Source organism: Rhinopithecus roxellana, chromosome 8, assembly GCF_007565055.1.
Source record: "Rhinopithecus roxellana isolate Shanxi Qingling chromosome 8, ASM756505v1, whole genome shotgun sequence".
In the NCBI taxonomy this organism is placed as follows: Eukaryota; Metazoa; Chordata; class Mammalia; order Primates; family Cercopithecidae; genus Rhinopithecus; species Rhinopithecus roxellana.
The window spans coordinates 44,175,570-44,198,331 of record NC_044556.1 but is presented as its reverse complement, the minus strand read 5'-3'; the positions used below and the strand labels follow the sequence as shown (position 1 = coordinate 44,198,331).

General features: G+C 39.0%; 1 pseudogene across 1 annotated transcript; it reads left to right on the top strand.

Moving 5' to 3' along the window:
• Positions 1-1,904: 1,904 nt before the first annotated feature.
• On the top strand, positions 1,905-3,457 carry LOC115899209 (annotated as a pseudogene). The gene has a single exon (XR_004058919.1). The product of XR_004058919.1 is annotated as an elongation factor 1-alpha 1 pseudogene (transcript).
• Positions 3,458-22,762: the final 19,305 nt, after the last annotated feature.

The following is a 22,762-nucleotide window of genomic DNA, read 5'->3' as shown; positions in this document are numbered from 1 at the left end:
ACACCATTTCTCTGTGTCTGGGCCTTCTTCCTGCCTTATTCTACTCATCTCAACACCTTCTGCTCATTGCATGTCTACATTGCTCAGGCTCTAGGCACTACCAGACTCTTTGATTTTAGGCCCATTTGGTGAAGCTTATGCACTGTTGGCCACTGGATTCTTGAAGAGGAAGCTATACCTTAGAATGTTGAAAGTAACTTTAATTGGACCTACGAAACTTCCAGTTTTGGGGTTTTCCACTGCATGCCAGATGAATCTTGTTTCTACATCTCATCTTTTTTTTTAATTTTATTTTTTTTAATATTTATTTATTTATTTATTTTGAGAGAGCTTTTCACTTTGTCACCCAGGCTGGAGTGCAGTTGTGTGATCATGACTCAACACAGCCTCAATTTCCCAGGCTCAAGTGATCCTTCTGCCTCAGCCTCCCAAGTAGCTAGGACTATAGATACGTGCCACCATGCGTGTTAATTTTTTTTTCATCATATTTAAGGTGGTGGAGGTTCTCCAAGTTAAAATAATCTGTTTTACTTCCTGTCATGTTCAAATTAAGAACTTGCCCTAGGGCCCAAGTGGGTCTTTGTCTATCATAAGAACCAAACATTTTCTCTATGTTGTAACTATTTGGAACTCCTGTTTGGGGGGTTTTCAGTGAACTCAACTTACAGCTGATACCTGAGAATTGATTCAGGGACACTGATGTGTATTAAATGTCTGTTTTCTGTAAGAACAGTTTAGGGAGATGTTCTTGGCTTGCAGTATGATATGGTAGAAAAAAAGTTGACTTTGCAGTAAGACAGATAGATCAATTTGTATTACAGCTCCAACACACACTGCCTGTAATATCTTGGGAATATTTCTAAGTTTGTCTCTGTTTTCACACCTGTGAAATAGGGACAATTACAGACACTTTAGAATTCGATAACATTAGGATAATGCTTAGCACATAATAAGACTTCAATATATTTTTCTTTCTTTTCTTCATACCGTCAAGTTTAATCTGACTTAGAAAATTATCAATAAGTTTTGGGCATGATGGTTCATACAGATGATTCTTAACTCCGTTTCCTCCTTGTGGGCTCTCTTAGGTGAAATTTCTCTTAGGTGAAAATTCCAAAAGGCCAGCTTTTGGAACTCAGCCTTCCAAGGAACTTAAAATTTCCATTATGAAGAGTCCCTGAGGAAACTGGATCCACCAGCTACACTAGCTGAGAATGCCCACACTCCAGGATTTCATTTTTATTTTACCACATCATTGTTGGTATCTTAAAATCAATGTACTAGAGCAGCGGGGTCTCACAAAGAGGATACCTGGTGACACACCCAGGCTTTCAGAATGCACTATAGGGCTTTAGTGACTTGTCCAGTTTCAGCTGAAATGTGTCGTCTGGGACCTACTAATGCTTGCTGAACTTTACTGGATCTCAGAAGCTGGGTATCAGAAGCTCAGATGTTCCTTGGAGCTACGATATCAACAACCTGTGATAACAGAGAGAAGGTTGCTCCATGATGGATTTGGAAACTTACTGGCTAGCTAAACCTGACTGAATGGGAAGGAATGTGGATGGCTTTGGAACTCTAGTTTCACTAGATGAGCTGGAATTTGTATTTTGACAAATTGCAAGTTATGGCTATTAAGTAATGCAACTGATTTTTTTCCCTTAAAACAAGCAATCTAGAATCTGCATAATCAAAATAATTTCTCTAAAAAGGCTGCAAGTATACACTTAAAATGTTGGGGCATTCAGGGCATTTGGAACATTACATTTTTTTGAATATTGGTAGATGAAAATACCAACTTTTAAGTCATATGTTTGAATGTTTCAAACATTAATATGCATTTAGAGTTTGTAAGTCAAGTGAGTAACTGATACAGTAAAAAAAAAAAAAAAAAAAGAGGGCTTTTTTGCAACGGGTTTGCCGCCAGAACACAGGTGTCATGAAAACTACCCCTAAAAGCCAAAATGGGAAAGGAAAAGACTCGTATCAACATTGTCGTCATTGGACATGTAGATTCGGGCAAGTCCACCACTACTGGCCATCTGATCTACAAATGCGGTAGCATGGACAAAAGAACCATTGAAAAATTTGAGAAGGAGGCTGCTGAGATGGGAAAGGGCTCCTTCAAGTATGCCTGGGTCTTGGATAAACTGAAAGCTGAGCAGGAACGTGGTATCACCATTGATATCTCCTTGTGGAAATTTGAGACCAGCAAGTATTATGTGACTATCATTGACGCCCCAGGACACAGAGACTTCATCAAAAACATGATTACAGGGACATCTCAGGCTGACTGTGCTGTCCTGATTGTTGCTGCTGGTGTTGGTGAATTTGAAGCTGGTATCTCCAAGAATGGGCAGACCCAAGAGCATGCTCTTCTGGCTTACACACTGGGTGTGAAACAACTAATTGTTGGTGTTAACAAAATGGATTCCACTGAGCCACCCTACAGCCAGAAGAGATCTGAGGAAATTGTTAAGGAAGTCAGCACTTACATTAAGAAAATTGGCTACAACCCCGACACAGTAGCATTTGTGCCAATTTCTGGTTGGAATGGTGACAACATGCTGGAGCCAAGTGCTAACATGCCTTGGTTCAACGGATGGAAGGTCACCCATAAGGATGGCAATGCCAGTGAAACCACGCTGCTTGAGGCTCTGGACTGCATCCTACCACCAACTCGTCCAACTGACAAGCCCTTGCGCCTGCCTCTCCAGGATGTCTACAAAATTGGTGGTATTGGTACTGTTCCTGTTGGCCGAGTGGAGACTGGTGTTCTGGAACCCGGTATGGTGGTCACCTTTGCTCCAGTCAACATAACAACTGAAGTAAAATCTGTCAAAATGCACCATGAAGCTTTGAGTGAAGCTCTTCCTGGGGACAATGTGGGCTTTAATGTCAAGAATGTGTCTGTCAAGGATGTTCGTCGTGGCAACGTTGCTGGTGACAGCAAAAATGACCCACCAATGGAAGCAGCTGGCTTCACTGCTCAGGTGATTATCCTGAACCATTCAGGCCAAACAAGTGCTGGCTATGCCCCTGTGTTGGATTGCCACACAGCTCACATTGCATGCAAGTTTGCTGAGCTGAAGGAAAAGATTGATTGCCATTCTGGTAAAAAACTGGAAAATGGCCCTAAATTCTTGAAGTCTGGTGATGCTGCCATTGTTGATATGGTTCCTGGCAAGCCTATGTGTGTTGAGAGCTTCTCAGACTATCCACCTTTGGGTCACTGTGCTGTTCGTGATATGAGGCAGACAGTTGCGGTGGGTGTCATCAAAGCAGTGGACAAGAGGCTGCTGGAGCTGGCAAGGTCACCAAGTCTGCCCAGAAAGCTCAGAAGGCTAAATGAATATTATGTCTAATACCTGCCACCCCACTCTTAATCAGTGGTGGAAGAACGGTCTCAGAACTGTTTGTTTCAATTGGCCATTTAAGTTTAGCTGTAAAAGACTGGTTAATGATAACAATGCATCCCAAAACCTTCAGAAGGAAAGGAGAATGTTTTGTGGACCACTTTGGTTTTCTTTTTTGCATGTGGCAGTTTTAAGTTATTAGTTTTTAAAATCAGTACTTTTTAATGGAAACAACTTGACCAAAAATTTGTCACAGAATTTTGAGACCCATTAAAAAAGTTTAATGAGAAAAAAAAAGAGGGAGTTCATTGCTGAGTGTGAATTTATTTTTTTAATTGTTTTAAAATGTTTTATTGTAATAGTTAAATATTATTTTAATTAAAATTCATAAAATTCAGAAAACTAAAAAGCAGCAAAGAGAAATCCAGAGTCCTATTGCCCAATGACAATTTTTGTATTTTCCATAATAAATTTTTGATCCCTTTTGTGTGTGTTGTCTTACATATTTATAATCATATACAATTGAAAATACATATAGCTCAAATACTGCCTTTTAATTTTAACATTCTTTTTCAAACATTTAAACCTGCTATTTTCTTTTTTTTAGCGTATTTTTTCTTTCTTATTTGCCTTTATCAGCTGAATATTGCTTCTGTAATTTTATTTTTATTATACTTTAAGTTCTAGGGTACATGTGCATAACGTGCAGGTTTGTTACATATGTATATTTGTGCCATGTTGGTGTGCTGCACACATCAACTCGTCAGCACCCATCAATTCATCATTTATATCAGGTATAACTCCCAATGCAATCCCTCCCCCCTCCCCCCTCCCCATGATAGGCCCCGATGTGTGATGTTCACCTTCCCGAGTCCAAGTGATGTCATTGTTCAGTTCCCACCTATGAGTGAGAACATGCGGTGTTTGGTTTTCTGTTCTTGTGATAGTTTGCTAAGAATGATGGTTTCCAGCTGCATCCATGTCCCTACAAAGGACGCAAACTCATCCTTTTTTATGGCTGCATAATATTCCATGGTGTATATGTGCCACATTTTCTTAATCCAGTCTGTCACTGATGGACATTTGGGTTGATTCCAAGTCTTTGCTATTGTGAATAGTGCCGCAATAAACATACGTGTGCATGTGTCTTTATAGCAGCATGATTTATAATCCTTTGGGTATATCCCCAGTAGTGGGATGGCTGGGTCACATGGTACATCTAGTTCTAGATCCTTAAGGAATCGCCATACTGTTTTCCATAATGGTTGAACTAGTTTACAATCCCACCAACAGTGTAAAAGTGTTCCTATTTCTCCACATCCTCTCCAGCACCTGTTGTTTCCTGACTTTTTAATGATTGCCATTCTACCTGGTGTGAGATGATATCTCATTGTGGTTTTGATTTGCATTTCTCTGATGGCCAGTGATGATGAGCATTTTTTCATGTGTCTGTTGGCTGTATGAATGTCTTCTTTTGAGAAATGTCTGTTCATATCCTTTGCCCACTTTTTGATGGGGTTGTTTGTTTTTTTCTTGTAAATTTGTTTGAGTTCTTTGTAGATTCTGGATAGTAGCCCTGTGTCAGATGAGTAGATTGCAAAAATTTTCTCCCATTCTGTAGGTTGCCTGTTCACTCTGATGGTAGTTTCTTTTGCTGCGCAGAAGTGTGAATTTAAAGTAACTAGACTTCCTTTTGTCCAGTGGCTCTCAATAAATAAATAGTATTTACTATACATTGTTGAAGACCTAGAACATGGAATGCCTAGTGCTAAGTGCAGTGTTCTTAATGAAATTATATTGGTTTGGAATTATTTATGAGTTTGGGATTATTTGTCACTACCCTTAAATGATCTTGACACTCACCTATTTGAAAAGATATTGAGGATTTGCCATTTGATATTGACCAGGGTGTATTGTGCACAAAAATATCGTGAATATACATCTGTCTGTCCTTAAATCACCGTAAGTTTTAACTGGAATAGATTTGCTCCACAATACTCAGTAGGGCTGATATTTCATGCCTTCTGGATGAGAAAAGAATTGGCGAAAATTATATCTTGGGCTGCCTTGCACATCTTTGAACACGATAAGGGAAAAATAAATATAAAACCTATGAGTTATGGCATCAGGCTTTAACTTTAATTTATGAATTAAACTAACAATATTATTGATTATTGCAATTATGTTAATTTCATTTGTTCTCCTTTGAAAATTAATTATGTTTATCTTACCTATTGTGAATAAAGTCATTCCTCTCATGTGCTTATTTCTTGACTCTGGCACTAATTATTCTTCAGTGCCTAGATTTCCTGGGACAGCTCATTTTAAGTAACTCCTGAACATTGGACTCTGAGAGGAAAGACAGTAAAGTGGGATCTGTGGAAAAACACATCTGCAAATGTTTCATTTTATTCTCCAGGGGTAAGTTTTCTTCCTTGGAGACTCTTGTCTTGAAAAAGTGGTGCTAGATCACCAGCTTAGCATGATAATTACAAAAGGCAGATAGAGTAATTGTTTTACATAGCTATTATGGGGTGACTAAGATCTCAGGGAATGACTGTGTTCTGTAATCCACTTGCCTCACTCAATACCCTGAGTTTTATACACGCCAAAGACACTTGGAACAGAATCTGACACCTGAGGCTCTAGGGCCTTGGCCTAGGGAAACTAATACTTAACTTTTTACGTGGTCATTGATGACATCCCACTCATTTCTGAGATGGGTATGGTTTGAAAAGCAGGTGTATTCATGGAGAGTAGGGCTTGGGACCTTTGCTGCAAGAGGAGAAGCTATTAGCCTAGACTTTTCTAGTAGGGACTTTCTCACACCTGTTTCCTAGATCTGGTCAACATAGAAGAAATCAGGGAACACACAGGGTAGGACTCCTAAAGGAATATGTTTTTTGGCTTTTTCCTAAAAACTAAAACAAAAATGTTCATAGCAAAGCAGTTTAGCCCAGTGACTAGTAAGAGTATAGACATTGGAATCTGACAGATCTGGGTTGGAATTCTGCTTCAGCCATTTACTAATTATGGAACTTCACATCTCTGTGAATGGGGGAAATTTTCTTTGCAGGGTTGTTACAAAGCTTAAAAGAGTTAAGTCAAGTGCCTGGAACAGAACAGCCATTCAATAAATGGTAGAAATTTTTGTTTTTACACAAATTTTTTAAAAAGTACTGTTTTTTGCATTTGTTAGAAAGACTATATTTTCTGTTAGTGAATGACATCATCATCATAAAAAATTACTTTTACAAGTTTTGTTTTGAGAACTAAAATCGTATATTAATCCCAATCACATTGTGTTGGGATTAATCAACATCTCTGTGCATCTAACACTGTATAAAAGTGGCCTGTGATTGTTCTGCTTGGAAATATATCTTGGTTCTGGCTCAGTTGGCTGGTGGGCCACGTTGATTAAAAATGATAATAGTGCTAATAATCTTGATATTGTTTGTGATGTTAATGATAATGATGCAAACTCTGCCTAGGATGAAGAAAGAATCCTCAGATCACACCCACTTATTTTTAGGACAGCAGGTCAAAGCATAGGCCCTGAATTTGCCTGCGGGATACATAGATTCTCTCCTTCTTTCTAGTCCATTTAGTCTGTGACTGATTCTCTGGAAGCAGAGGATTTATAGTATATTTATCCAGTTCTCCAATAAATAATCTTATTTGCTCTGGTTGCACTCTAGCCCCTGTAGCCTCCTCTTGGTTGTCTGTGGTTCTTAGTCACCTCATCCTCACTAGGAAGACCTACTTGTCTCAGATATTAAATCTATGGAATCTTTTGGAGTTTTATAAATAGAAGAAATTTTCTGTTCCTTCTCTTTTATAAGGAGCCAGATTACCGGTAGTTTTTAATGGATTATAGATCTCCTGACTTCTCTGCTTCCTGGCTCTTGCCTTCTTATCCTATAGAATTCTGACTGGGAGTAATAAATGGTTCAGCTTGGTCTAAGTAGCAGGGAGACATTTGTTGACTGAAGGTCTTGTATGAGTGTATGTTCTACAGCTTTAAAGCCTTCCTCTGCCTAAATGTAAAGCTGACATATTAATTTCGCCTGCTTCTTTCTCCAGCCAGCTTCTCAAGGCTACCAGGAGCTGCAGTTCAGCTGAAGCAAAGCCCAACCAAATTAGGTCTTTGTGTAAAGCCAGAGGTAAGTTGAGGCAGGTACATACCAGCCAAGTTGAGAGCTTGCTTGCTGTAGGACTAGTTCCCTCACCTATTAGTTCCACAATCCAGCAGTCTGGAGTCTAGGCTGAGCTGCTTGTCAAATGGGATTGTGGGTCATAAGGCAGGCTGGATCTCTATTTTGAGAATGGTAGTAAAGGGAAGGCCCTTTAGATGTTAATTTAAATGTAGATTCCGTGGCCCCTATCCTAAGAAACACACAGGTTGGCCATTTGATCCACATCTCCACCAAACCCACTTTTCAACTTGAAAAAGGAGTCTCATATGCTTTAATTCTTACACCCAATAAGTTTTCACAGGAGCTAATGTGTGTTGGATCATTGGGAAAGGAATAGGAGAAAAAACATTAAATATACAACTGCTCATTCTGTAGCAGCAATAATAGGAGAGCTAACCCGCTGACTTTTTGCCAAACACAAAAGACAAATAGTATGGTACAATTCAAAGGACACTAGATCTTTCTTAAGTTCTTTTTTCCTCTCATCCTCACAGGCAAACTGTTAGTAAATCCTACCAATTTTATCTTCAGATTATAATCAGAGTCTTTGTCATCTCCACTGCATACTTTATCATCTCCACTACTACCATCCTGATCAAACTGCCATCATTTGTTGCTGGTAGTACTAGCCTCCTGACTGACACAACTGCTTCTACTCTTAATACCCCACAGCAAGGTGTCTAATCTTTTGGTTTCCCCGGGCCACATTTGAAGAACAATTGTCTTTGGCCACACATTAAATACACTAACCCTAAAGACAGTTGATGAGCTAAAAAAGAAAATAGCAAAAAAAAAAAAAAAAAAAAAAAAAAAAAAAAAAAAAAAAAAAAAAAAATCTCATATTGTTTTAAGAAAGTTTCCGAATTTGTGTTGGGCTGCATTCAAAGCCATCCTGGGCCGCGTGTGGCCTATGGGCCGCAGGTTGGACAAGCTTGTTCTACAGTTTACTGTCAATTCAGTAGACAGTGAACATTTTAAAACAGAAGTCTGAGTCTGAGCACGTCACTCCTCTGCTTAACACCCTAGAGTGGCTTCCATCTTGCTCAGAGTAAGCCACAGGCCAGAGAGGGACTAAATGATCTCTGATCTCATGTCTTGTTATTCCGCTCATCCTCTCTAGCCACACTGGCCTCTTTGATGCTCCACAAATTTGCCAGTTACATATCCATCTCAGACTTTCCTCTTTCTGGAGTGCGCTGTACCAGATATTGCCCCCTTATCTCTTTTAAGTCTATACTCAGTTATTGCCTTCATGATTCTCTGGCCAAGACGGAGTAATGCGGATTGGATTTACCCTCCCACTTTTGTCGCTTAAAATAAATAGAAAAAAGTTTCCACCCACTGCATTACAGGAAAGATAAATGAAGGAAGCAAAACAATTTCCCCAACTTAAAGCCTGGAGAAAGTTTCCAGGTCACAGCAGAGTAGAGGGAATCCAGGCAAGGACACCTTATCAAGAGGACCTTACAATTCTAGAAAAACTGATAGAACTACGAGAAGAAATAGTCAATTATCATCAGAGATTTTAAAACCCATTTCTCAGTAATTGATAAAACAGAGACAGAAAATCAGTAATTATATAAAAGCATGAAGAACACTATCAACTAATTTGATTTAAATGATATTTATAGAACACTCCACTCAACAACAGTGGAATATACTTCCTTTCAAGTGTACATGAAACATTTATCAAGATAGAAAAATTCTGAACCACAAAACAGGTATCAATAAATTAAAATTATTCAAATCCTACAAAGTATGTTCTCTGATCACAATGAAATTACATTAGAAACAATAGAGGGAAATGTGGAAGCTCAAATATTTGGAAACCAAAGCACACCTAAAAATGACTTATGGGCAAAAGAAAAAATGAAAGAGGAAACTAGAAAGTATTTTGACTGAATAGAAATGAAAAGATAAACATATCAAAATTTGTGAGTTGCAGCTAAAGCAATACTTAGAGGAAAATTTATATACTAAAATGGCTATATTAGAAAAGAGGAAAAATCTTAAATCAATGACCTGAGCTCCTGTTATAAAAACCAGGAATAAATATGAGCAAACGTTGTCAAAAGTAGGAAGAAAAGAGATAATAAAGATAACAGAACGAATCAGTGAAATAGGAAACAGAAAAATAATAGAAAACCAATTAAGGCAGAATGTGGTTCTTGGAGAAGATCCATAAAATTGAAAAACATTATTTGACCCAGCCATCCCATTACTGGGGATATACCCAAAGGATTATAAGTCATGCTGCTATAAAGACACATGCACATGTATGTTTACTGCGGCACTGTTCACAATAGCAAAGACTTGGAATCAACTCAAATGTCCTTCAGTGACAGATTGGTTTAAGAAAATGTGGCACATATACACCATGCAATACTATGCAGCCATAAAAAAGGATGAGTTCATGCCCTTTGTAGGGACATGGATGCAGCTGGAAACCATCATTCTCAGCAAACTATCGCAAGAACAGGAAACTAAATACCGCATATTCTTACTCATAAGTGGTAATTGAACAATGAGATCACTTGGACACAGGAAGGGGATCATCACACACAGGGTCCTATTGTGGGGTGGAGGGGGGAGGGATAGCATTAGGAGATATACCTAAAGTAAATGACAAGTTAATGGGTGCAGCACACCAACATGGCACATGTATACATATGTAACAAACCTGCACGTTGTGTACATGTACCCTAGAACTTAAAGTATAATTTTAAAAAATTGAAAAACATTTAGGCAGAGAGAGAGAGATGATACAAATTTCCAATATCAGGAACGAGAGAGGAAAAATCACAGTCTGCAGATTAAAAGGATAGTGAGGGAATATTGTGAATAACTTTAGGCCAGTAATTTCAACAATTTAGACGAAATGAACAAATTCCATGAAAGACACCAACTAGTAAAGCTTACTGAAAAAGAAACAGCTAACCTGAATAGCCTTATGTCTAATAATAAATTAAATGTGGATTAAAAACTTTCTCACAAAGAAAACTCTAGGCCCAGATGGCTTCACTGGTGAATTTTACTAAACATTTAAGGAAGAAATGATACCAATCATACAGAAACTCTTCCAGAAAACTGAAGAGGAGGGAATACTTCCCAGCTCATTCCATGAGAGCAACATTACCCTGATACTAAAAGCAGACAAAGAGATTATAAGAAAACTATAGATCAATATTCCCTGTGAAAATAGGTACCAAAATTATTAAAAATTTTTAGCAAACCACATTGAACAATGTATGAAAAACATATGTTATGACGATTGGGGTCTATCCTGGGAATGGAAGGTTGACTCAACAATAAACATCAATCATCGTATCAAACTAAAGAAGACAAACTCTACTATCATCTTGATAGATGCAGAAAAGGCATTTGATAAATGTCAACATCCATTTGTGATAACAAAATCTCTTAGCTAAACGGAAATTAAAGGGAACTTTCTCAACCTGATAATGGGCATCGACAAAATTCCTATAGCTAGCATCTTATCTAATGTTGAAAGACTGCTTTACCTCTGAGAGTAGGAGCATAGACCAGGTGTAAAGGCTTATGCATGTAGCCAGCACTTTGGGAGGCTGAGGCAGGAGATCACTTGAGGTCAGGAGTTTGAGACCAGCCTGGGTAACACAGCAAAACCCTGCCTCTACAAAAAAAAAAAAAAAAAAAAAAAAAAAAAAAAAAAAAAAAAAAAAAAAAAAAAAAACAGATTAGCCAGGTGTGGTGGCACGTGCCTGTAGCTACTCAGGAGGCTGATGTGGGAGGATCACTTGAGCCCCAGAGGGGCCAACGCTACAGTGAGCCATGATTGCACCACTACACTCCAGCCTGGGAAACAGAGTGAGACCCTGTCTCATAAAATAAAATGAAATAAAATAAAATAATAAAAAAGATTGGGAACATAAATTTCCTTGCTCATACTCAACATCATAGTGGAGATCCTAATCAGTGCAATGAGACTATAGGTTAGAAAGGAAAAGGTAAAACTCTCTTTATTTGCAGGTGACATAATTGTCAATGTAGAAAATAACAAAGAAATGTAATAAACACACACAAAAACTACTAGAACTAATAAACGAGTTTATCTAAGTACATAAGGTCAGCATACAAAAGAATTAATAATATTTCCAAATATGATCAATAAACAATTGGAAGCTAAAATTAAAAGTACTGTGTATAATAGCATCCAAACCATAAAGTATTTAGGTATAATTCTTAGAAACAAATCCAATATATATGTACTGAAAACTACAAAACACTGATGTAAGAAACCAAAGAAAAAACTGAAAAAATGAAGAGTCATCCTTGTTCATGGACTAGAAGACTTGATATAATTAAGTTGTCAATTTCCCCCCAATTATGAGAAATGGAACAGCATCCTAATAAAAATTCTAATGGTCTTTTTCTGTAATGGTCTGTGTTTTTTTTGTTGTTTTGTTTTGTTTTGTTTTGTTTTTTTCCAGGGAAATTTTCTTTTAATTTGGTCAGTATTTTCCCTCTTCCTTTTTTTTCCCTAGGGTACATGTGCACAATGTGCAGGTTTGTTACATATGTATACATGTGCCAAATTGGTGTGCTGCACCCATTAACTTGTCATTTACATTACGTATATCTCCTAATGCTAAGCCCCCCTGCCCCACCACAATAGGACCCAGTGTGTGATGTTAACCTTCCTGTGTCCAAGTGATCTCATTGTTCAATTCCCACCTATGGGTGAGAACATGCTGTATTTGGTTATCTGTTCTTGCGATAGTTTGCTGAGAATGATAGTTTCCAGCTGTGTCCATGTACCTACAAAGGACACGAACTCATCCTTTTTTATGGCTGCATAATATTCCATGGTGTATATGTGCCACATTTTCTTAATCCAGTCTGTCACTGAAGGACATTTGGGTTGATTACAAGTCTTTGCTATTGTGAATAGTGCCACAATAAATATATGTGTGCATGTGTCTTTATAGCAGCATGACTTACAATCCTTTGGGTATATCTCCAGTGATGGGATGGCTGGGTCAAATGGTATTTCTAGTTCTAGATCCCTGAGGAATCGCCACACTGTTTTCCACAATGGTTGAACTAGTTTACAGTCCCACCAACAGTGTAAAAGTGTTCCTATTTCTCCACATCCTCTCCAGCACCTGTTGTTTCCTGATTTTTTTAATGATTGCCATTCTAACTGGTGTGAGATGGTATCTGATTGTGGTTTTGATTTGCATTTCTCTGATGGCCAGTGATGATGAGCATTTTTTCATGTTTCTGTTGACTGTATGAATGTCTTCTTTTGAGAAGTGTCTGTTCACATCCTTTGCCCACTTTTGGTGGTGTTGCTTTTTTCTTGTAAATTTGTTTGAGTTCTTTGTAGGTTCTGGATATTAGCCCTTTCTCAGATGAGTAGATTGCAAAAATTTTCTCCCATTCTGTAGGTTCCCTGTTCACTCTGATGGTAGTTTCTTTTGCTGTGCAGAAGCTCTTTAGTTTAATTAGATCCCATTTGTTAATTTTGGCTTTTATTGCCATTGCTTTTGGTATTTTAGACGTGAAGTCCTTGCCCATGCCTATGTCCTGAATGATATTACCTAGGTTTTCCTCTAGAGTTTTTATGGTATTAGGTCTAACATTTAAGTCTCTAATCCATCTTGAATTAATCTTCATATAAGGAGTAAGGAAAGGATCCAGTTTCAGCTTTCTACTTATGGCTAGCCAATTTTTCAAGCACCCTTTATTAAATATGGAATCCTTTCCCCATTTCTTGTTTTTGTCAGGTTTGTCAAAGATCAGATGGCTGTAGATGTGTGGTATTATTTCTGAGGGCTCTGTTCTGTTCCATTGGTCTATATCTCTGTTTTGGTACCAGTACCATGCTGCTTTGGTTACTGTAGCCTTGTACTATAGTTTGAAGTCAGGTAGCGTGATGCCTCCAGCTTTGTTCTTTTGGATTAGGATTTTCTTGGCAATGTGAGCTCTTTTTTGGTTCCATATTAAATTTAAAGCAGTTTTTCCCAATTCTGTAAAGAAAGTCATTGGTAGCTTAATGGGGATGGCATTGAATCTATAAATTACCTTGGACAGTATGGCCATTTTCACAATGTTGATTCTTCCTATCCATGAGCATGGTATGTTCTTCCATTTGTTTGTGTCCTCTTTTATTTCACTGAGCAGTGGTTTGTAGTTCTCCTTGAAGAGGTCCTTCACATCCCTTGTAAGTTGGATTCCTAGGTATTTTATTCTCTTTGTTGCTACTGTGAATGGGAGTTCATTCATGATTTGGCTCTCTGTCTGTTACTGGTGTATAAGAATGCTTGTGAATTTTGCACATTGATTTTGTATCCTGAGACTTTGCTGAAGTTGCTTATCAGCTTAAGGAGATTTTGGGCTGAAACAATGGGGTTTTCTAAATATACAATCATGTCATCTGCAAACAGGGATAATTTGACTTCTTCTTTTCCTAACTGAATCCCCTTTATTTCTTTCTCTTGTCTGATTTCCCTAGCCAGAACTTCCAACCCTATGTTGAATAGAAGTGTGAAAGATGACATCCCTGTCTTGTGCCAGTTTTCAAAGGGAATGCTTCCAGTTTTTGTCCATTCAGTATGATATTGGCTGTGGGTTTGTCATAAATAGCTCTTATTATTTTGAGATATGTTCCATCAATACCGAATTTATTGAGAGTTTTTAGCATGTAGGGCTGTTGAATTTTGTCAAAGGCTTTTTCTGCATCTATTGAGATAATCATGTGGTTTTTGTCTTTGGTTCTGTTTATATGCTGGATTATGTTTATTGATTTGCGTATGTTGAACCAACCTTGCATCCCAGGGATAAAGCCCATTTGATCATGGTGGATAAGCTTTTTGACGTGCTGCTGGATTTGGTTTGCCAGTATTTTCTTGAGGATTTTTGCATCAATGTTCATCAGGGACATTAGTCTAAAATTCTCTTTTTTTGTTGTGTCTCTGCCAGGCTTTGATATCAGGGTGATGTTGGCCTCATAAAATCAGTTGGGGAGGATTCCCTCTTTTTCCATTGATTGGAATAGTTTCAGAAGAAATGGTACCAACTCCTCCTTGTACCTCTGGTAGAATTCGGCTGTGAATTCATTGGGTCCTGGACTTTTTTTGGTTGGTAGGCTATTAATTATTGCCTCAATTTCAGAGCCTGCTATTGGTCTATTCAGGGATTCAAGTTCTTCCTGGTTTAGTCTTGGGAGAGTGTATGTGTCCAGAAATTTATCCATTTCTTCTAGGTTTTCTAGTTTATTTGCGTAGAGGTGTTTATAGTATTCTCTGATGGTAGTTTGAATCTCTGTGGGTTGGTGGTGATATCCCCTTTATCATTTTTTATTGCATCTATTTGATTCTTCTCTCTTTTCTTCTTTATTAGTCTTGGTAGCAGTCTATCAATTTTGTTGATCTTTTCAAAAAACCAACTCCTGGATTCATTGATTTTTTTAAAGGGCTTTTTGTGTCTCTATCTCCTTCAGTTTTGCTCTGATCTTAGCTATTTCTTGCCTTCTGATAGCTTTTGAATGTGTTTGCTCTTGCTTCTCTAGCTCTTTTAATTGTGATGTTAGGGTGTCAATTTTAGGTCTTTCCTGCTTTCTCTTGTGGGCATTTAGTGCTATAAATTAGTGCTTTAAATGTGTACCAGAGATTCTGGTATGTTGTATCTTTGTTCTCATTGGTTTCGAAGAACATCTTTATTTCTGCCATCATTTCGTTATGCACCCAGTAGTCATTCAGGAGCAGGTTGCTCAGTTTCCATGTAGTTGAGCGGTTTTAATTGAGTTTCTTAGTCCCAAGTTCTAGTTTGATTGCACTGTGGTCTGAGAGATAGTTTGTTATAATTTCTGTTCTTTTACATTTGCTGAGGAGTCCTTTACTTCCAACTATGTGGTCAATTTTGGAATAAGTGCAATGTGGTGCTGAGAAGAATGTATATTCTGTTGATTTGGGGTGGAGAGTTCTGTAGATGTTTATTAGGTCCACTTGGTGCAGAGATGAGTTCAATTCCTGGATATCCTTGTTAACTTTCTGTCCCGTTGATCTGTCTAATGTTGACAGTGGGGTGTTAAAGTCTCCCATTATTATTGTATGGGAGTCTAAGTCTCTTTGTAAGTCTCTAATGACTTGCTTTATGAATCTGTGTGCTCCTGTATTGGATGCATGTATATTTAGGATAGTTAGCTCTTCTCGTTGAATTCATCCCTTTACCATTGTGTAATGGCCTTCTTTGTCTCTTTTGATCTTTGTCGGTTTAAAGTCTGTTTTATCAGAGACTAGGACTGCAACCCCTGCTTTTTTTTGTTTTCCATTTGCTTGAGGGTCCCCTTTATTTTGAGCCTATGTGTGTCTCTGCATGTTAGATGGGTCTCCTTAATACAGCAAACTGATGGGTCTTGACTCTTTATCCAATTTGCCAGTCTGTGTCTTTTAATTGGAGCATTTAGTCCATTAACATTTAAGGTTAATATTGTTATGTGTGAACTTGATCCTGTTATTATGATATTAGCTGGCTATTTTCCTCTTTAGTTGATGCAGTTTATTCCTAGCATCGATTTTACATTTTGGCATGTTTTTGCAGTGGCTAGTACCAATTGTTCTTTTCCGTGTTTAGTGCTTCCTTCAGGGTCTCTTGTAGGGCAGGCCTGGTGGTAACAAAATCTCTAAGCATTTGTTTGTCTGTAAAGAATTTTATTTCTTCTTCACTTATGAAACTTGTACCCAGTCATGTGAGGTGTGAGGTGTCAGTCTGCACCTAGTGGGGAATGTCTCCCAGTTAGGCTACTCAGGGGTTAGGGACCCACTTGAGCAGGCAGTCTGTCCATTCTCAGATCTCAGCCTCCATGGTGGGAGAACCACTGCTCTCTTCAAAGCTGTCAGACAAGGACATTTAGATCTGCAGAGGTTTCTGCTGCTTTTTGTTTAGCTATGCCCTGCCCCCAGAGGTGGAGTCTACAGAGGCAGGCAGGCCCCCTTGAGCTGCAGTGGGCTCCACCCAGTTCGAGCTTCCTGGCGGCTTTGTTTACCTACTTAAGCCTCAGTAATGGCAGGCACCTCTCCCCCAGCCTCGCTGCCACCATGCAGTTAGATCTCAGACCGCTGTGCTAGCAATGAGAGAGGCTCCGTGGGTGTGGCACCCTCCGGGCCTGGCATGGGATATAATCTCCTGGTGTGCCATTTGCTAAGACCTTTGGTAAAGTGCAGTATTGGGGTGGGAGCTACCCGATTTTTCAGGTGTTGTGTGCCTCAGTTTCCCTTGGCTAGGAAAAGGAATTACCTTCCCCCTATGCGCTTCGCAGGTGAGATGATGCCTCACCCTGCTTCAGCTCTCGCTGGTTGGGCTGCACCCACTGACCAGCACCAACTGTCTGACATGCCCCAATGAGATGAATCTGTTACCTCAGTTGAAAATGCAGAAATCACCCGTCTTCTTTGTCACTCACGCTGAGAGCTGGAGGCTGGAGCTGTTCCTATTCACCCATATTGGGCATTTCCCCCAAATTTTTAGACAGAATAACTGCAGGAATAAAAATGATGTAAGTCTCAAATAGTTAAAGTCTTAAAAGAAAGGAGGAATGTTACACTGACTTTACAGAAATAAAAAAATTTGAAGAGAAAGATATAAATAATTCTATGTCAGCTTATCAGATAACCCTGCTGGAATGAACAAATTATTTAGAAATATACTGTCTACCAAACCAAATCATGGATAAAATAGATAAATTGAATAGATGTATAATAAGTAAGGAAATTGAATCATTAATATCTGACAAGAAAGAAAAGTGTTGAACCAGAAGGATTCACTGGAGAAATGTAAAAAAATCCTTCTCAAAATCTTTCAAAAAAAGAAAGCTGAAAATAGGGACTACTTCCTGTCTTATTTCACAAGGCCTGCCATTATTACACGGATACAAAAGCCAGAAAAGGACACTATAAAAGAAAACTACAGAACTCATGAATATGATGCAAAAAAGGCTCAAAAACCTTTAGCATACCAGATCATTCCTGTGGTTCTGGGCAAGATGGCCAACTGGATGCAGCCAGGTGGAACAGCTGCCACTAAGAAACCGATATGACAGGTGCACTTCTAACAGATATTCAGAGGGAAGGCACTGAAAGTGAACGAAGGGAAGACCCAGAAGCTAGGCTGAAAACAGAGAAAGTTGGGATCCCTGCACAGGGACACTACACACCAGAACTCGTTCCTGGCCTCCAGTGAATCCAAGAGGACAGCTAAGTTGAACTGGCAGGGAGCAACCCACTCCTGCCATGCGCCTCTGGAATCCCAGCAGGAGGAGACCCCCTCAACCACCTGGGGCACTCCAATTGTCAGGCAGAGCTGTTTAAAGAAGTGACAGGGGCAGCATGCCAGCTGATGTGGATCCCAAAGTGTTTGGTAGGCAAGTGTCTGTAGTGGAGCAGGGCCAGGGATGGCCATCTCCCTAGGCTCAACTTACTCGCATAGGAGACTTTACCCCTTGGGGAGCTGTTGGACCTGAATTCTGCAGGGCAATCTGCCCTTTCAGATGGGGCCAGTCTGACCTGAGCACTCTGTGGTCAGCTTGTCTCTCCTGGGGTGCCAGCCTGGATGCACTTAACTGCAGGGTAAACTCGGATGACTTTGGGACCCACATTTTAGCCTTTGTGCTGGCAGATCACAGCTAACGAATGGAGAACTCCAGCAAGGCAGTCCCACCAGCCCATCTGCTCACTCCACACACTACAGCTTCCCCTGGGCCCAGAGCAACACCCCATATCACTTTGCCAGCCATCATGTGTGTGCATGACTGGGTATTGCTTTCCTCTACCTACCAGTACATGTGAGAGTGTGCATCCTGCCCTGTCACTGCTGCAGAGAGAGTACAGTCAGCTTCCTTCTCCCTGGTGATGGCCATTGCAATCACACAGCCCGCCAGCCCCAACCCTCATGCCAATGTATACCCTTGTGCCAACACTGCCATAGGAGTGAAACTAGGTACTGAAAACAGTGGAAACTCTTGCACCCCAAACAACCACCCCTAACTGTGGCAAACGGAAAAAGCACACAGGCCTGCACCCATCAGCACACTACCCACATACCAACAATGCTACAAGTGTGACAACACACAGTCACCAGCAGGAACCCCCTATGCCTCAAGTCACGTTGCCTCCACCACTGTGGTAAGTGTCGCCACAGAGGCAGGTACCCTGGCACCTGCAAGAACACTGCCCCCAGCCCAATAGTATGGACCCTGCCATGCAACCACTGCTCTTGGCACATACAAACAAGAATGGACCGCATTGCCACTGCACTGCAAAACATTTTGGCTGACACCACCCATCAGAGTGTAGTGAACAGGGCTCAGGGAACACCTCAGCCTCCATAGCACAGTGGATTCCTAACCTGGGGGTGCAAAAGAACAAAATTGAGCCTAATACAGTTCCCTCAGAGTTACAGCATGCAGTCCAGGAGCTGGGAACTGAGTGTTGGGACCCTAAAATCTTTCAGAAATGAAGCCAGTCATCTGAATTGATGTTATGCCACATTCAAAATCTCAAGGGTATCAAATGGAATAAAAGAAATTAAAACCCATCCAAATGTCAGCAACTTCAAAGATTGAAGGAATATAAGCACATGAAGATAAGAAAGAATCAGCACAAGAACTCTGACAATTCAAAAAGCCAGGGTGTCTTTGTTCCTCTAAACAACCACACAACCTCTCTAGCAAGGGTTCTGTACTGAGCTAGGATGGCTGAAGTGGCATAAATGGAATTTTGAATATGGATAGGAAGGAATATCATTGAGATGTAGGAGTATGTTGAAACCCAATCCAAGGAAGCTAAGAATCACAATAAAACAACACAAGAGATGACTGACAATATAGCCAGTAAAGAAAAGAATATAACTGACCTGATAGAGCTGAAAAACAATACAAAATTTATTGTTTGTTTTCTTCTAATGCTATTACAAGCATTAATATCTGAATAGACCAAGAAGAGAAAAGAATCCCAGAGCTCCAACAGTGAATTGCTGAAATAAGACAACCAGACAAGAAAATATAGACATGAATTAAAAGGAATGAATGAAGCCTCAGAAAAATATGGTATTTCATAAAGAAATCAAGTTAGTGATACATTGGTGTTGCTGAAAGAGAAGGGAAGTGTGTAACCAACTTGAAATGTATTTCCACATGTTCTCATCCATGAGAACTTACCCAACCCAGCTAGAGAGGTAGACATTCAAATTCAAAAAATGCAGAGAACCCAAGTAAGATATTACAGAAGAACATCATCTGCAAGATACATAATCATCAGATTCTTCAAGGTCAAATGAAAGAAAAAATGCTAAAGGTAGCTAGAGAGAAAGGTCAGGTCACCTACATAGGGAAGCCCATCAGACTAACAGCAGACCTCTCAGCAGGAACCATGTAGTCCAGAAGAGATTGGGAGCCAATATACAACACTCTTAGAGAAAAGAAATACCAACCCAGAATTTCATATCTAGTCAAACTCAGTTTCATAAGTTAAACTCAGTTTCATAAGTTAAACTCAGTTTCAGACAAGCAAAGTCTGAGGGAATTTGTTACCACCAGACCTATCTTACTAGAGCTCCTAAAAGGAGCACTAAATATAGAAAGGAAAAACAATTACCAGCAACTACGGAAACACACTTTGGTACACAGACCAGTGACATTATAGGCAACCACATAAACAAGTTTGCAGAATAACCAGCTAACATCATGACACAATCAAATCCACATATATCAATACTAACCTTGAATGTAAATGGGCTATATGCCCCAATTAAAATGCAGAGTGGCAAACTGGAAAAAGAACCAAGACCCATTGGTATGCTGTCTTCAAGGGACCAATATCACATACAAGGACCCACATAGGCTCAAAGTAAAAGAATGAAGAAAAATCTACCAAACAAATGAAAAACAGAAAAAAGCAGGGGTTGCCATCCTAATTTCAGTCAAAAGAGACATTAAACCAACAAACATCAAAAAAAGACCAAAAAGAGCATTACATACTGGTAAAAGATTCAAAGCAACAAGACAACCTAACTATCTTAAATATATGTGGACCTAGCATAGGAGAACTCAGATTTATAAATCAAATTTTTAGAGACCTCAAGGAGACTTAGACTCCCCAATAATTATAGTGGGAGACTGAGAAGTAAGATACAATAGAAGAACATCATCTGCAAGACACATAGTCATAAGATTCATGACACAGACAATCTTAGATACCTCATAGAGATAGAAAACTAACAATGTTATTCACTACCAAAACTTAGCATTGGATCAAATGTACTTGCTAGTAATCTACAAGTGTCCACCTAAAAACAACAGAGTATATATTCTTCTCATTGCCACATGACACTTAGTCTAAAATCCATCACATGATAGGAAATAAAACACTCCTAAGTAAATACAAAAGGACTGAAATCATAACAATCAATTCCTCAGATCACATTGGAATAACACTCGAAATCAAGACTAAGAAATTCATTCCAAAATGTACAATTACTTAGACATTCAATAGCCTGCTTCTGAATGTCCTTTGGGTAAATAATCAAATTAAGGAAGAAATCAAGAAGTTCTTAAGTTACAACATACCAGAATCTCTGGGACACAGCTAAATCCATGTTAAGAAGGAAATTTATAGCACTATAACACAATGAAACCCCATCTCTACTAAAAATACAAAAAATTAGCCAAACGTGGTACTGAGCACCTGTAGTCACAGCTACTCGAGAGGCTGAGGCAGGAGAATCGCTTGTAACAGGGAGGTGGAGGTTGCAGTGAGCTGAGGTCGCGCTACTGCACTCCAGCCTGGGCAACAGAGTGAGACTTCATTTTCAAAAAAAAAACAAAGCTAGAAAGATCTCAATGTGGAAACATAACATCACAACTAAAAGAATTAGGGAACCAAGAGAAACTAACTGCAAAGCAAGAAGATTATAAGAAATAACTGAAATCAGAGGCATACTGAAGGACATTGAGACATAAAAAACCATTCAAAAGATCAACAAATCCAGGAGGTGGTTCTTGAGAAAAATGATGAAATAAGTAGACTGCTAGCTAGACTAATAAAGAAGAAAAGAGAGAAGATCCAAATAAACACAATTAGAAAAAACAAAGGGAATATTACCACTGACTCTATAGAAATACAAATAAACATCAGAGAATATTACAAACACCTCTATGTACATAAGCTAGAAAATATAGAAGAAACAAATACATTCTTGGACACATACATCCTCCAAATCCTGAGCCAGGAAGAATTTGAGTTTGTGAAAGGACCAATAATGAGTTCCAAAATTGAATCAGTAATAAATAGCCTACCAACCAAAATAAGCCCAGGACAAAACAAATTCACAGCTGAATTCTACCAGATGTGCAAACAAGAGCTTATATCATTCCTGCTGGAACTATTCCAAAATATTGAGAGGGAACTCCTCCCTAACTTTTTTCTGTGAGGCCAACATCATCCTGATACCAAAACCTGGCAAAGACACAACAAAAAAAGAAAACTTCAGGCCAATATCCTTGATGAACATCAATGCAAAAATCCTCAAAAAAATACTGGCAAACTGAATCCAGCAACACATCAGAAAGCTTATCTACCACAATCAAGTTGGCTTTGCCCTTAGGATGCAAGGTTGGTTCAACATATGCAAATCAACAACTGTGATTCATTACATAAACAGAACTAAGACAAAAATCACAAGATTATCTCAATAGACGTAGAAAAGGCTATCCATAAAATTCAACACCCTCTCATGTTAAAAACTCTCAAACTAGGTATTAAATGAACATACCTAAATAATAAGAGCCATCTATGACAGATCCACAGCCGACCTCATATAGAATGAGGAAAAGTTGGAGGCATACCAGCACAAGAGAAAGATGCCCTCTCTCACCACTCCTATTCAACATAGTATGGGAAGTCCTGCCCAGAATATCATGGAGCATAAGGAAAGAAAGAGCATCGAAATAGGGAGAGGATAAGTCAAACTATTTCTGTTTATACACGATATGATACTATATCTAGAAAACCCTATGGTCAAAGACCAAAAGGGTTTTTCAGCTAACAAACAACTTCAGCAAACTTTCAGGATTCAAAATCAATGTACAAAAATTACTAGTACTCCTATACACCGACAACCAACACAAGAGTCAAATCAGGAACACAATCCCATCCACAATTGCCACAAAAATAA